The 16,423-nt window shown below is 29.1% G+C and overlaps 1 pseudogene; it reads right to left on the bottom strand.

The window, feature by feature from the left end:
- Positions 1 to 391: 391 nt before the first annotated feature.
- On the bottom strand, positions 392 to 1,622 carry LOC111288177 (RING-H2 finger protein ATL46 pseudogene; annotated as a pseudogene).
- Positions 1,623 to 16,423: the final 14,801 nt, after the last annotated feature.

Genomic DNA, 16,423 nt, shown 5'->3' with positions numbered 1-16,423 from the left:
TCTTATCTTTCCTTTTCTGTTTTATGCACTTTTGTGTATATTATTGCAGAGAGAGAGAGAGAGAGAGAGAGAGAGAGAGAGAGAGAGAGTAAATACTAGAAATCACTTTGTCAACATTTCCATATGTGCAGTTCACAGGCTGAAAACCAAGGTTTTAAAGATTAGGCATTATACTAGATAGACCAAGGACATTGCCACTTGTTTGTAACCCAAAAAGGGACATTGCCACTTGCCATAAAGTAATAATTTTTTTTTTGAACAATTTTAAAGGTAAGAACATCAAAGAAGCATATTTCAAAGAGGTTGCATAATAGTAAAGAATCAATTTCTTTGAAAGAAAAGAGATAGTAAAAGCTAAAAGGAAAAGCTTTAATAAATAGATTCATTGAATATTATAATATAGAATATAATGAAGTACAAAGGAACACTAAATACTTTCAAGTAAACTGAGTTCTGCTACAATGATTCATGGCAAACCAACAGTTACAGATGAAGAGCCTATAGTATCTGAAGAACTTGGGAATTTACCCTTCTTAGACCATTGCCAGATCTTGGAAACAGAAAAGCTTTCATCTTTACTTCTAATGTTAATTTTCTTTCCCTCTACATCCCCATCATTTGCTGAATTCCCATTTTGTCCAATTGTCCCTTTCACAAGCTTCATAGCATTAGCATTGCCTCCTCTACAGGGGCATAGAGCTACTTGTAAATCTGAATCAGCAACCACATATTGGTATGACCCCAGTGAGTAACATCTCCTTGCATCCAAATTACTACTACTCGTCTCTCCCTCTCCTCTTAATACACCTTCTCCTTCTACTTCTCTTCCATTATTCAAACTTCTAAATTTGCCTAGCCTGATAGAAAACACCCTCTTTCCAATGTCATTCTCTGCTGGTTTGGGGCCAAGCGACACCCCCGTTCCTCCATTGCTTGATAACATATTTTCTTGCCTAGGATATTCGAAGTCAAACACTGCGTTTTCAATTGGAAGCCCAGGTGTGAAAAGGGTCCCTCTACAGAGAGGGCAAGTAGAATTAGACATCAACCATGTGTCTATACAGTCTATGTGAAAAGCATGACTGCACATAGGAAGTAATCTCAATTTGTCTTGTTCCAAGAATTCACATAGACAAATTGCGCAATCAAACGGCTGTTTCAACCCCATTATTTCCTTATAAAGAAACACAGGCAGAGCATCTATAAAAGCTTGATCCACACCTGAATCGTGAAGATTGAAGAGTTGTTGCAACTGTCGTTGGAAAGCATCAGACCCTGACATTTCTGGGTATCTGTTGGATTCGGATACTGATGAGGGAGACCTATGCTTCATGAGAAATCTAACAAGCAAGTGAAGAAGGCCAGATATGAAAAATAAAACAGCGAGAATAACTATGATGAACAAAACAGCTGGGCTTATTTTACTACCTGAAGATGATGATGATGATGGAGGGTTTGGTTGCTTTTGGTAATCACTATTGTACGGCAATGAAGGAGAGGAAGAAGAAAGTAGAGAGTGAGGATGGTAACCCAAAGGACCGTTGTTTAGCTTGATTTGAGATTGTATCCAAGACATTTTAGGAAATAGGCATGCTAGAAACACCTGTTTCTGCAATCTTCTTGGATCAAACTAACTGTAGTCACCTATATGGAATCTCGGAAAGCCATATCCTCTTGCTTCCTTTTAGATTCATTAAACCCAACTCATAAACTAATATGAACAAGCAATGGGCACATTATTTCTTAAAACCACAACAACCCCAGCTCAGTTTTGCCAATAATGGGTGCCAAAAATCTAACCTTGACTAAGATTTACAATTAAGAGGATTGCTTAGGTAGAAGACTTGGTAATAAAAAAAAAAAAGAAACTACCTTGTAATTCGTGTAACAAGAACACAAGCAAACACTCTTCTATAACACTTTTAACTGAGTCAAAGGTTTAAGTTTACCTACCTCATAAACTGGAAAAATCTGCCATCATGGAACCCCGTATTAATAATAAGTGGATGCAGTGCATTTTGCATTAAGCCCCGTTTGGGAAAGCTTTGCATGTTGAGTGTACAGTAAAATTTTTATTTACAGTATTGTTATAGTGACTTGCTATAATAGTTTAGGTAGCAGGTCTTTATCTTTTATCTGTTACAGTGACTGCTACAAAAATTTTTGTCTAAAACAGTAACTGTTACAATACAACTGATCTTTGGCTTCGAACATCTTTATCTTTTTTTATTGATAGCTTAGATCAGCTAATTCCAACTTGAAATTTCTACAGGATATTTTGAGTTAAAAGTATCTTTTTGAATATTCTTCATCCAATTTTTGATATTCAGAAATATATCTTTTATAGAAATCATCAAGATTTTGAATATCGTATAATTTTAATTTTGAAATGAAAAATTGGGCTTCTTGGTTGGGATCCAAAGATTCTATACTCTCGCAAAATTCATTTTTTTAAATCTGGGTTAGATCTTTTAATAATTGAGATATGTTACCTGCTACAAGAAGTAAGCTTTTCTAAGTATTTCCTAGAATGGTTTTTTCCCATTTTTTGAGAAATTGAAGGACATCACCTTGCCATTTCCCGTAGAAGTAATTAAGGAATCTTTCTTTGTTCCACTGATCTTTGTAACCTGTGACAATGATAGACATGGATTGTGCCCAATCATTTATGATTTTTTCATAATCTTTGATAGGTACACGAGTTAGGTCTAAATAAGTGCCATATTGTGCAACTGTTCATTTGTTTAACGAATCGATTATAGGAACTTTTGGTTTGATTTGACTGGTTTGGCTAGATTCTGAAGTTTGTTTTATCTTATCCTTTTTTAGGTGAGCTTTATGTTAAGCTAATTCTCCAGGAGAATGTAAATAATCAAGAAAACAAAGAAAATCATCCATATTTGGGTTAGATATTTTTTATGTTTTTTTTTTCCTCTATCCTCTGGTTGAGAAATAGGGTTTTGAGGTTCTGGATCTGGTTGATCATCAGAACTAGAAGAATCATTTGATGTGGTTTCATCTGATGAAACTTATTCATTCTTTACTACTGGGTTAGTAGCTAAAATTTCAAAATTGTATTCTACCATGTCATTATTTGCTTCTTCACTACTTACATTGGTTGTGTAATAGTTTAGCATATAATGATAGTTATATTTTTGAAAAAGTCCTTTGTGTTCTTCATAAAGGGTTTCAATAGCTTGAAAATAGTCGATCTGTTGTTTCGAATATTTAGTTTTCTCCATTTTATACTTAAAATTTTTAATTAAATATTTATAAGAGTCAAAATCAAGTTTTTCTTGTTTCGCCTTTGCTGAGGAAGATGAAAGGTTGTCATCAGCCATCATAATATTACCATAATAAAGAGGTCCAAAGTCTGTAGATATATCTAGAGGAACATGTCTTTGGTCCTTCTTTTCTACAAGCAAATCTATTTTATCTACTATATTATCCATTTTTACAAACAACTTAGTGAAAAAAAAAAAGAAAAAAGATCAATTAAACCATTTACAACTCTACTAATAGACATATTATTAGATTCAAACTTAGGATCTATATGCAAACTATGATTATAAACTTGATATTTACAAATACAATTATTTTTTGAAGTTGATTCCATGTTTTTGGTGCTTAAGACCGGTGTGATTCTGTATAAGTTACCAAAGGTTAGTTAACAACAAGGCATACAAAGCTCAACAATTACTAGTAAATAATCACAGATTCACAGTATAAGCTTTGATACCATTTACAGGATGTGAAAAGGATCAAACATAAATAGTAAAAAACTAAAAGAAAATAGTTAATATACAAGGATTGGAGGATGGTCTGAAAGAGAGAGGAAGGTAAGTAAAGAAGAAAAAAGATAAGAATGATCGAAGAGCCTCCCCTCTGCTGATTACAATGAAGGCTTAAATAAACAAATACATGAATAGTAACTATGTACAGTTTGTTGCTACAGTGTACAGTAAAATTTTATCTACAGTACTGCTACAGTGACTTGCTATCATAATTTAGGTAGCAGATCTCTGTCTTTTATCTGCTACAGTGACTGCTATAAGATTTTTTTATCAAGAATAGTAACTGCTACAGTACAATTGATCTTTGGCTCCAAATATCTTTGTTTTTTTATGTTGGCAACTTGGATCAGCTAATTTCTGCTTAAAATTTCTACAAGATATTCTGAGTTAGAATTATCATTCCATTGCATTATCCAGATTTTAGAGTTCTACATCTTCTTCATCCAGAGTTTGGTGAGAATGTGGTGAGTTAGATTTAGATTAATCTCACATTTTCCATCTTTCTTGATATTGAAAGAGTATTTCTTGTGGATGATCTATATTTTTCACTAAGATAGGTTTTGAAAAAGTTCTAGTGCTTCTGGATCAATATCTTTGATTGGCATATCATATGGTCCATAATAAGTATGAACAATAATTCATCTTCCATCTATCCAGACTATGGCTTTGAGAAAACTTGTTCTGGTGGCTAAAATAAATATTGAGATTTCTCCATCATTTCTATTCTTATTTGGAATTGGTATTGAGCAGAATTGAGGAATTTGGTAACAATTTTGTTTAGATTTTTTGGGTTTTCTAGGCCATTTGTGGCTGGATTTAAAAGATGTTCAAAGAGGCATTTTTGAAAATTTCAGATTTGGTAAGGTTGAAAAAATCTTTCTCTTTTAAAGGTTCCAATAAAGCTGGTTACAGTAAAAATGATTACTGTTTTTTACAGTTTGATGGATATGGTATTTAATAAAGGTAGGAAAATCTTTGATCAAATAAAAAAAAAGTTTTGTACAAGGATTTGACTAACTAAATCGAATTCAATACTTGTTATATCGAAAGGTTCATGGTTGAGATGAAATTTGATTTTTGAAATTTGGTCTCCTGTAGTAGTATGAATATATAGAGTATAATAATATTCAAAAAAAAATTTTTGACTAATAGTTTTTCTGTAGTTTGTTGAATAAAAAGATTTATTTGTTGAAACAGTTCCTTTATTAGGAAGACTGTGATTTTTTCGAACAAAAAAAATTCTCTTAAGCTTGTTTAAATGAAGAGAATTATAATTTTCAAAATATTCACATAAACTTATGAAATTGTTTATTTCTTGGATACCGTATTGATTTTCTTCCAAAGCAAAGAAATTGATATCTTTCTGTTTTAGCATATTAGTTGAAAGAAGGCTTTAAAAAGCTGTTTCTTTAAACTTTTGAATTTCATTAGCTTGTTTGACTAGAAATTCAGCTAGTTTGGTCATCTTTTTTCGAAAGCTAGATTTGTTTTATGATAGATGAGATTTCCAAACATTGTTTAGTAAATTATAGACTCGTGGTTCAAGTCCAATATTTTAAAAATCTTTAATCTCTGGATTAGAGAGCTTTATTTTTTCTAGCAATTTTTTTACTGAAGAGACTATTTGAGAGTAACTCATCGGAGTCCATTCATTTGGATCTTGAGCTAATTGAGAGAATTTTGGTTGAATCCTCAAAGGAGATAGCATATATGGCGGTCTAAAATTTTGGGGTTGATAAAAAAAAAATCCTTGGTTAGGATCATTGTAAAAACCAAATCCTGGGATAGGATTTGTAAGAAAAGTAAGATCTTGGATAAGAAGAAGTAGAAGAAGAAGAAAAAGAGGATTTTTTTACCTATTTTCTTTTCTATGGTTCTCCATTCTCTTGGGTCATGGATAGGTTGTTTTCCTTAATTCATATGGTCTGCTTAGGTAATCTACAAGGAGGTTTTTGTTGTTGTTGATGAATTCTACCTGAAATTATATTGACAAAAAAAATTATATCACCTAATTTGTTTGAGATTTTCAGAGAGCTTTTTGTTTTGGAGGAAGTCTCGTACTGCTTGATTATCTGTTTTGATAACAAAGATCTTAAGGGCTAAATAGATGTGAAATTATTGTATACTATTTTTTATGGCTAGTAATTCTTTTTCATAAATAATATAATTTGTTTCGTTTGGTTTAAATTTTTTAGAATTATATCAACATATCAATTCATCCTTTTGATGAAAATTTTTTGCTTTAAGGACACATCCCCAATATTTTTCACTGGCATCTGTCTCTAATATCAATAAATCTCCCTGTTTAAAAAGATAAACTTTAAGAATATAAGTTAACTATGATTTGATTTGTTTAATAATATCAGAGTTTGTTGTTGTCCAGAAAAAATAATTGTCAAAAAAGACTTTCTTTTTTAGAAAATTTTTTGAAAAATTGTCTATCATAATTTAATAAACCTAAAAATTGTTGAAGTTGTTTAATATTATCCAGTTCTTTTGGAAACTCCTTGATCTTCGATATGATATGATTTTACAATGTTAATCCATTAGCAGATAGATTAAGACTAAGAAATTCAATTTATGTTTTTTCAAGTTCAACTTTTTTGAGACTTAAAATAATACAATGTAAAATAAATTCTTGAGCAATAATATTCAGGTGTTTTCTGTGCTTATCTAATGTAGAAGAAAAAAATAAGTATATCATCAATATAAATACAACAAAATTATTTATGTTTGGTGAAAATAGTGTCCATCCAATGCTGAAAAAATTATGGTGTATTACATAGATCAAAAGGCATAACAGTCCATTGGTAATGGCCTGTTAGTGCACTAAAAGTAGTTAAAGGTTTAGATTCAAGTTTAAGCATGATTTGCAAAAACCAGACTTACAATCAAATTTAAAAAAATATTTAGCATTTTTTGCTAAATTTATCAAGACATCTTTACGAGAAATAAAATAGCCATCAAAGACAAGATTTTGATTTAATCTCTTATAATTGATAACCATGTGGGGTTTACCTCGTTTTATCTTGGAATGGTTTCTTACCATGAATGTTGAGTTTGAATGTGGACTGGTAGTTGGTTCTATTAGACATTTTTTTAGTAATTCTGAGATTTGTATCTCGAATTCGTCTATATCTTGTTTGGTATAGATCATGGGCTTTACTCTTATGATCTCTTTTAGATTGTGAAGAGTAAGCTCACAATATCATGGACTTCTTTGCCAAAGCTTTAATGGTTGTTCACTGAAGGTTTCCTACAAAATCTTATAAAGCTAATGTTTTTCATTTATTGTTTTTATAGTATTTATTAGTCTTTTTGGTTGAAAGTTTTTGTCACAAATATGCTTATGTTCTTGTAATAAAGGAATTTCAATTGATGTTTTATCAATTGTAAGAGTGACATCAGTATTTCATATAGAAAATGGAACACAAATTCATAAAAAATTATTTTCTAATAATATATCTCCATGCATGTTAGGGAAACATAATATTTTTGGTATTATGAATCTAACATTATTGAGATAAATAGGAATATTTTTTGCTTTATAACCAATAATAATTTTCTTACCATTGATACCTACTATAATGATAGGATGTTCCATTGGTTGCCATTTGTTTATGGGTAAAGCATTATTACGATAGCTTGAGATTGTTGCTCCAATGTTGAACAATATATGTAGATTAAATGGTTTATAGTCTTGAAATCGAAAGTCACCTTTCACAAAAGTGTAATATCTATTTTTGTTAGACAATAATATTATGTTAGGTACAAATAATCTAAAATTATTTATAAAAGGTAGCATTTTTATCTCTTCTTGTCTAGGTGTTCTAGATGAAGAACTATGTGAATTTAAAGCAGAATTAACAGAATGATAATATGAGTGATTATCACCTGTATTTAGTTGGGATGGATTATCACCTGTAAAAATAAGAATTTGATTATTACTTATATGGCTTATACTATTAGCTCGTTGAAGATTTCCTATACTATTTGTACTATGAAATCCTAAAAAAGAACTTTTATGATGAGTATAAAAAGATTGATTACTAGTTATACTTTCAATATCATCATCTTTTTTATAGTCGAAAACATTTGATGGAGGTAAAACCAGATTTGGATTAAAACTGGTTGAAGCATTGAGATTTTTAAAATAAAAAATTTTCCTGATGAAAAAAATTTTAAACTTTGTACCTTCTATTTTTCAGAGGTATTTTCTGAAAGATCTTCGAGGCATCATCCTTTTAGGATAGATAAATCCTCAAGTTTAACCAATTTAGGTTTGATTTCTGAATCAAAATTATTTGGTTAAAAAAATTCGATAATATTTAAATCTATCTGTTTGATAGAAGTAGTTGTAGTATTAGTAAATTCATAAACTGTAGACCAGTTGATTGAAAGGTCATGCGATTTTTCTTCAATATTAGAATTTGTTATTTTGACACGAAGACATAAATATTTTTTAATATTTTCATCAAAAATAGAAATAAAATAGTTTGATTTTACTTTAAATAAGACAACATCAGCAACTAAATTGGATTGGATTCCTTCAATTATAGCATTAATAGGATTTTTAAAATGATTATCTATTAAAACAGCTATAATAGGAATATCTTTGCAAGACAAAAATAACGGTTTAATGGTAATTAAAATCATACCAATATGTATATATTTAACTTTAGGATATTTTCTTAGAAAATGGTTTATTTTTTGTTTTGTAAAAAGAGGTATTTTTATTGATTTTTGTTTAGAATCATTAGCAACAGTATCACCAGAAAGTTTTTCTATATGGCGTTTATACTAGGGTTGAATTTTTTTAAACCAACTTGTTTTGTAAATATCATATGGTTGGATGAGTTGTAATTCTTTGAGTTTTTCATCAGAAATATGATGAGTTTTTTGCATCACATTTTTTAGTTTAATCATACCTTTTCTCCTGTAGTTGTTGTACCTATAGAAGAAGTAACTAAGACATTGTCTTGATTAGGTTCAGTATTCAACATAAAAATATATTCAGATTTATCATCAAAGGAGCTATAATTAGTTTCAGAAAAAACTTCATAATATATTCATCATTTGATAATTCATCTATAAAAGAAATTTGAAGATAACATTTTTCAAGTTTTTTAATAATTTTTCTAGCACTTTTCCCTTTGTTAGGGCAGCTATCTGCATAATGACCTTTTTAATCACAAATAAAACATTTACAAGTTTGTGTAGAAGATTTTTTCTTCCTTTTAATAACAAATTTGCCTTTTTTAGGCTTAGTATATTTACCAAGTTTTTTTGGCTTTTATTTTTTCCAAAAATATTTGTGTTTTTGCTTAAAGCGAGTTTTTCTTCGAATAGGTTGTTTTTTGCAACCAAATTCTAAATCATTTTCTAAGATCTTAGTACACTGTTTGTAACTAAGTTTAGATTTTACCTGTTTGACAACTTTTTACTTGAGACAATGCTATGTAATTTGACTCTGCACGTAGTGTATTCTACAGCTAAGAGTATAATAAAGTTCTATACTGAGATTTACAGCATTAGTAGATTTAATTTTGATTTCTAAATAAGTATTGTAATTTTGAGAACAAAGCTCATCTTATGGTGATGGAAGTTTTAAGAAAAATTGTTGTAATTAAAATTTTGAATGTTTTTCATCCAATTTTTGACATTAAAAAATATATCTTTTATAGAAATCATCAAAATTTTGAATATTGCATAATTTTAATTTTGAAAGAAAAAATTTGGCTTTTTAGTTGGTATCTAAAGATTCTATAGTCCGACAAAATTTATTTTTTAAAATCTGGGTTAGATCTTTTAATAATTGAAGTATGTTACCTGCTGCAATAAGTGAGCTTATCTGAGTATTTCCCAAGTGGTTTTTTTTTTATTTTTTGAGAAATTGAAAGACATCACCCTACTGTGTGCCATAGAAGTAATTAAGAAATCTTTTTTTATTCAATTGATCTTTGTAACCTGTGACAACAATAAACATGAATTGTGCCTAGTCTTCTATGGTTTTTTTATAATCTTTGACAAGTACATGAGTTAGGTCTAAATAAGTGCCATCTTGTGCAACTGTTCATTTGTTTAACGAATCAATTATAGGGACTTCTGGTTTGATATGACTGATTTGGCCAGATTCTGAAGTTTGTTTTATCTCATCCTTTTTTAGATGAGGTTTATGTTATGCTAACTCTTTAGGAGAATGTAAATAATCAGGAAAACAAAGAAAATTATCCATATCTGGGTTAGATATTTTTGATGCTTTTTTTTTTCCCTCTATCCTCTGGTTGAGAAATAAAGTTTTGAGGTTCTAGATTAGTTGATCATTAGAACTAGAAGAATCATCTGATGTGGTTTCATCTAATGAAACTTGTTCATTCTTTACTACTAGGTTAGTAGCTAGAATTTCAAAATTATCTTTTACTATGTCATTATCTGCTTCTTTACTACTTACACTAGTTGTGTAATAGTTTAGCATATAATGATAATTATATTTTTGAAAAAATCCTTTATGTTCTTCATAAAAGGGTTTCAATAGCTTGAAGATAGTCGACCCGCTATTTTGGATCTTCGATTTTCTCTATGTTATACTTAAAGTTTTCAATTAAATATTTATAAGAGTCAAAATCAAGTTTTTCTTGTTTCACCTTTGCTGAGGAAGATAAAGAGTTGTCATCAGCCATCATAATATTGCCATAATAAAAATGTCCAAAGTCTGTAAATGTATTTGGAGGAACATGTCTTTGGTTTATTTTTTCTGCAAGCAAATCTATTTTATCTTCTATATTATCTATTTTTACAAACAACTTAATGAAAAAAGAAGAAAAAAGATCAATTAAACCATTTACAGCTCTACTAATAGACATATTATTCGATTCAAATTTAGGATCTATATGCAAACTATGATTATAAACTTGATTTTTACAAACACAATTTTTTTTTGAAGTTGATTTCATGTTTTTAGTGCTTAAGACCGGTGTGATTCTGTATGGGTTACCAAAGGCCAATCAACAATAAGGCATACAAAGCCCAACAATTACTAGCAAATAATCACAAAATTATAGTATGAGCTTTAAGACATGAAATAACAACAAAAAACAAGAGTAGATATAAAGACTTTGTTTATAAAAATAAAATGTACAAGATAGATCTAAGCCGAACTAGAAAATATTTCAAACATTTTACAAATCTAGAGCTCTGATACCATTTACAGGGTGCGAAAATGATTAAACATAAATAGTAGAAAACTAAAAGAAAATAGTTGATATACAAGGATTAGAGGATGGTCTGAAAGAGAGAGGAAGGTAAGTAAAAAACGGAAGGGATAAGAATGACCGAAGAGCCTCCTCTCTGTTGATTACAATGAATGCTTAAATAAACAAATACATGAACAGTAACTATGTATAGTTTGTTGCTATAGTATACAATAGAATTTTTATCTACAGTATTGTTACAGTAGTTTCAGTAGTAAGTCTCTGTTTTCTATCTGTTACAGTGACTGCTACAAGATTTGTCGAAAACAGTAATTATTATAGTACAGCTGGTCTTTGGCTCCAAATATTTTTGTCTTTTTATATCGGTAGCTTGGATCAGCTAATTCCTGCTTGGAATTTTTACAAGATATTCTGAGTTAGAATTATCCTTCCATTGCATTATCCAGGATTTGGAGCTTTACACCTTATTCATCCAAAGTTTGGTGAGAATGTGGCGAGTTAGATCTAGATTGAATCTATATTTTCCATCATTCTTGGTATTGGAAGCGTATTTCTTGTGGATGATTTATATTTTTCATCTAAGATAGGTTTTAAAGAAATTCCAGTGCTTTTAGATCACTACATCTGATTGGCATATCATATGGTCTGTAATATCAGTAGATCTCTCTGTTTAGATAGATAAACTTTAAGAATATAAGTTAGCTCTAATTTGATTTGTTTAAAATATTAGAGTCTGTTGTTGTCCAGATAAAATTATTGTCTTTACGTAATTTATACAAAAAAAAGATTTTCTTTTTTAGAAAGATTTTTGAGCCTGTGCAGAGGGGGGTGTGGCAGGTAGCTTCCAAAAAGCAAAGGCTTGAAGACCAAAAGGCGAAAGGAATATCAAGGGTTGTTTTGTCATTTAGTATGATATGGGGTTTTACAGTTTTACATAGCAGTTTTGTCGGGGCATGCCCGGAGAAAAAATATATAGCCATAGGAACGGTTTTGATTGCCATATTGCCTTGTGAATACTGATTTTGGGGGTCAATTTTTGGCAGTGACTTTGGGCAGTTAATTTCGGTATCTTTTGGAGGCCTGCTGGCAGCTGCCCTGGCTTGCCTAGCCACCAAGTTTTGTAGTTTGCAAACAGATGAGATTGAGCCAGGGACTCAAAAATAAAATATGGTCTACAGGACGCATGGCATTGGCAGCCTATTAAACAAAAATGGGAGTATAGGACCTATCATTTCAAAATCGAACATCAGCAGTTTCTTCAGAATGTCACTGTGAACCTTATCGGAAATTGATCAAAACTTTCTTTTGCCCTATGAAAAACCAATATTAATTTACTTCATAGTAAGTGGTGGTAGTATTTCTCTTATTAATCTGATGGTACTGACTATAGTCTCTAGAGGCTTAGCTGCCGTGGCGTTTAAAAGAAGAAAAATCTCAACCCACCTATTCCACAAGCATTTTTTTGAGTAGACTTGTCGTGAGTTAGGTTATCCAACAAGTTCATAGATTTGGTTTGGTTTGATTTCGCTCGATAGAATTCTAGACAAAAATTTTCAAATCCTAGTCTGAAAGTATATTAGTATTAAAGATTTTTATTTTTTTGACAGAAATTAAAGATTTTTTTATTTAAATTTAATTTAAAAATATTTAAAAATATTAAAATTAAAATATTTTAAAAATTTTATTAATAATTTAAAAAAATAGTTTAAATTAATAATAAGCTTATAGAGTTTTCAACCAAACCTATATTTTTGACTAGTTTTATTTTTGGTACGTTAGAGGTGACTGATACATTTTATACCCAAGTCTATGCTATGCGCATGACTTGGTGTAGTGCGTGTATGCAAGCGGTAACATCAAGTTGGATAGCTTAAATTTTATCTCTTAAGCTTTGTAGTCTCATATCTAGCTTGTGTTATTATATTTTCTTCAGTTGTTTTAATTACTTCAATCCAATTATGAGAATTGGGCCATGGTTTGTGTAGGTAGTGGATTTCAGGGTAAGCACTTGAAAGCGAAAGAAATACGTCAGGAGAGATCAGAGATTGTTTCAGAGAGTTGGCTTTTCCACACTTAAATTTAATAAGTGGAACTGATGAGCTGAAAGAAAAGATTAAGGGAAAATAAGAGTGTAATGAAAGGTTTAGGATTACTTGAGAGCAGAGGCAAAATCCGATATAGGGAGTAAAGAGGTTCAGATAATAAATTTAATGAAAAAAAGGATCAAATGGTAAATTTTATAAGAGAGACTATACATAGGGTAATTTTATTTACATTTAATTTATTACTATATACATATCAAATTTAAAATTTAATTTTTTATTTTTATTAAATACACGTTCACCCTCTCACTTTTTATTTTTCATTTTTATTCTTTCTCTCTTCTTCTCTTTTCACTTTTCAATAAAAAAAAAAACCTTAAATCCATCAAATTAATCCAAACCACTTGTGTTTTCAGAGTTTTTAAATGATTAAAGATAAAATTCTTACCTTGTTTTTGATTGATTTTGGTTGAATTATGTTTTTGACTTAGGATTTGCGATAAGATTTAGGTGAAATCAAGTTTCTCAAAAATGAATATTCGATAAGTTTTAAAACTTCTTCTAAATGGATCTTTGAAAAACTTAAAGAAATTTTAAATATCCATTTCTGAGAAATTTTTATTTTTGGATATTTATTTTCAAGAAACTCTAAGGTTTATTAAAAATCTATTTTTGAGAAGCCTTAAGTTTTTTCGAAAATCTATTTTCGAGAAATCTTAAAACTTATCAAATATTCATTTCTAAAAAATCTTAAAATTTTTCGAATATCTATTTTTGAGAAACTCGATTAATAAGGATTTAATTGAAAATATATACGCTTATAAATCTATTTACTTGATCATGTATGCGAATAAAAAAGATATGACAATTTTTTTCTGTTATAATAACTTAGCATTATAAAAAACATTAACCTTGATAATGTTTATAGTAGACTGACAAATTAGGATTTAAATAGTTATATCTTGAAAAAATCATTAGAGATCTGTTTGAAGATCTTGGCAAGGGATATTATCTAGGTCAATGTTAGGTCAATGTTCGTAATGGTACCAAGAGTTGAAATCTACTTTTTTGTACCTAATGCAACAAAGGAACATAAGTGCTTTCTTTCTTTTGGTTTTGGCTTTAAAATTATTGATTTTGTTTGAAATGACAGGAGAACATTTGTATGGTTTAAATACTTAATTTAAGATTAATTTTTTTAGTATTATTTATTTTAAAATTAAATGTATTATTTTATTTAAACTAAAATTAAACATTATAAAGAGTTTATAATTAAATATATATTTAAACAAAAATTTATGCATTTTTGAAAATAGATTTTCAAGAATATTGTATTCTCATAAATTTATTTAAAAAATTGTAATATAATTCTTAAAAATCGATTTCTTAGATTTTAGGGTTCAGTGCATGTGAAAAAAGATATTTTGATCATTTAGTAAAGATTAAAATTAATATTTGCTATGTGGGTATTTTGAAAGAAAATTTAAGAGATTTATAAAAAAAAGATTTGATGGTGTATTTAGAAGCCTCCCTATGCATATAAGGTTGTTAAAATTTGGGGGGCAATGGTCCATGCCTAGCTCCTAGCTACACCCCTGCTGAGAGCGCCAAATACCTTATATGAGAGAGACATGGATGAGTTGGTGCAAAGAAGTTGGGCGACCTGGTATGGTACACTCCTTGCAATGTATGAATGATACGCATCTACAGTCATCAATTGTCTGAATTGAGACAATCAGCGATATTCACACCTGACCTTGTTAGAACATGTCTGATGTGGTGCTATGCTAAATTAGTTATTGGTCTCACTCGATCGAGGTGAAAAAAACTAAAATTCCCTTCAACTAGTGTGATAATTCAGACAATATGATCTTTCTTATGGCAAGTCAAAGTTGAATGGTGAGCTTAGATCAGCAAACAAAAATTGAGGTCCTTAGGTGGGCAATTGCCCAATTGAAACCAAAATTACCCTTTTTTATTCTCCAATTATTGCTGCTTTGGTTGGCAAATGACAATTGCCAAAACATTGTCATGATACTTGCATTTTAAATTATCATCGTTTAATATATATGCCAATCAATTACAATATATATTTATATATGTAAAGGTGCCATGATCCATGGTAAATTTTACCAAGGTGAAATCATGTCAAGGTAAATTTATGTTGATGTGAATTTATTACAAAGGAATTTATATTGAAGTGAATTTGTGCAAGGTGAATTCGTTATGAAGGTGAATTTATTGTCAAAATGAAGTTATGCTGAGATGAATTTATGATAAGGTGAATTTGTTGCCAATTAGTGTTTTTTTTTTCCCCTTATTCGCATAATGAATAATCTTTGGTGATTCTTCTGGCAATTGGCAAAGTCAAAGTTGTTTGTCGTGAACTTAATTTATGCATTATTTATATTTTTGTTATCCTAATAATTTTACTTATAAAATTTAAAATTTTTGCTGATGATGGATGAAATAATTTTATTATATATGTAAAAGAAATCCAATTATATTTTTATAAAACTAATTGCTTTAAAAACCTTTTCATATTTTTTTATTCAATTTATATTTTATTAATCAAATCATTAAATTTTATATTATATTCACATAGATTGTGCATCCCCAAATTTCAAGTTAATTAAAATGTTAACTATTTGTTCAATAATAAAATTTAAACCGTGAATATATTAAAGAAATATTATTATTGATCAAACTGATAAAGATATTGAATTGATTTAAAATTTTATATGCATTACATATATAAGTATATTTTTGAACCTAATTAGTTTATAAAAATATGAATGTAATTGAAGCTATAAAAAGTATAAAATAATTTTTTTACATTAATATAACTTGATTCTTCTTATATATATATATATATAATTTATGTGAATAGAGATTAAAATCGAATCATATAAAAAGATATAAATTTAAGTAAAACTAAATTAATTTTGTATTAATATAAATAAATTTATCCTCGTGTATATATATTTTTAATCTATAGAGTGAAAAAAAATTGTAGTGTAAACCTAAAAATTTTTTCTTAATTTTTGTGCCACGACGTGGTAAGATCCTCACCTTTGTTTTTTTTAACTAATCCATTTCATTTTACACTTTTTTTTCCTTTCTCTATAAACTCTTATTGATTTTTCAATTTTGATCATAATTCTCCTTTAAAAATGCCAACCAAGTAACCCAAGAATGATGTGACTTCCACATAATCTATTGCATTAATTATCATGTCAACAACAAACCAAATCCTAAGTTTTAAGTTCTTTTTTATCTAAAAATAAAAATTATATAGTCACAGGTGAAAAAAAAAAAAAAAAAAAAAGGAAGAGGGAATGAGATAAATAAAAAAAAAATTGAATTTTGATTGATG

This window comes from Durio zibethinus, chromosome 4 (genome assembly GCF_047325235.1).
Source record: "Durio zibethinus cultivar Kanyao isolate XHJ-2024 chromosome 4, ASM4732523v1, whole genome shotgun sequence".
NCBI classification, from domain to species: Eukaryota; Viridiplantae; Streptophyta; class Magnoliopsida; order Malvales; family Malvaceae; genus Durio; species Durio zibethinus.
This window is presented reverse-complemented; position numbering and strand designations above follow the sequence as displayed.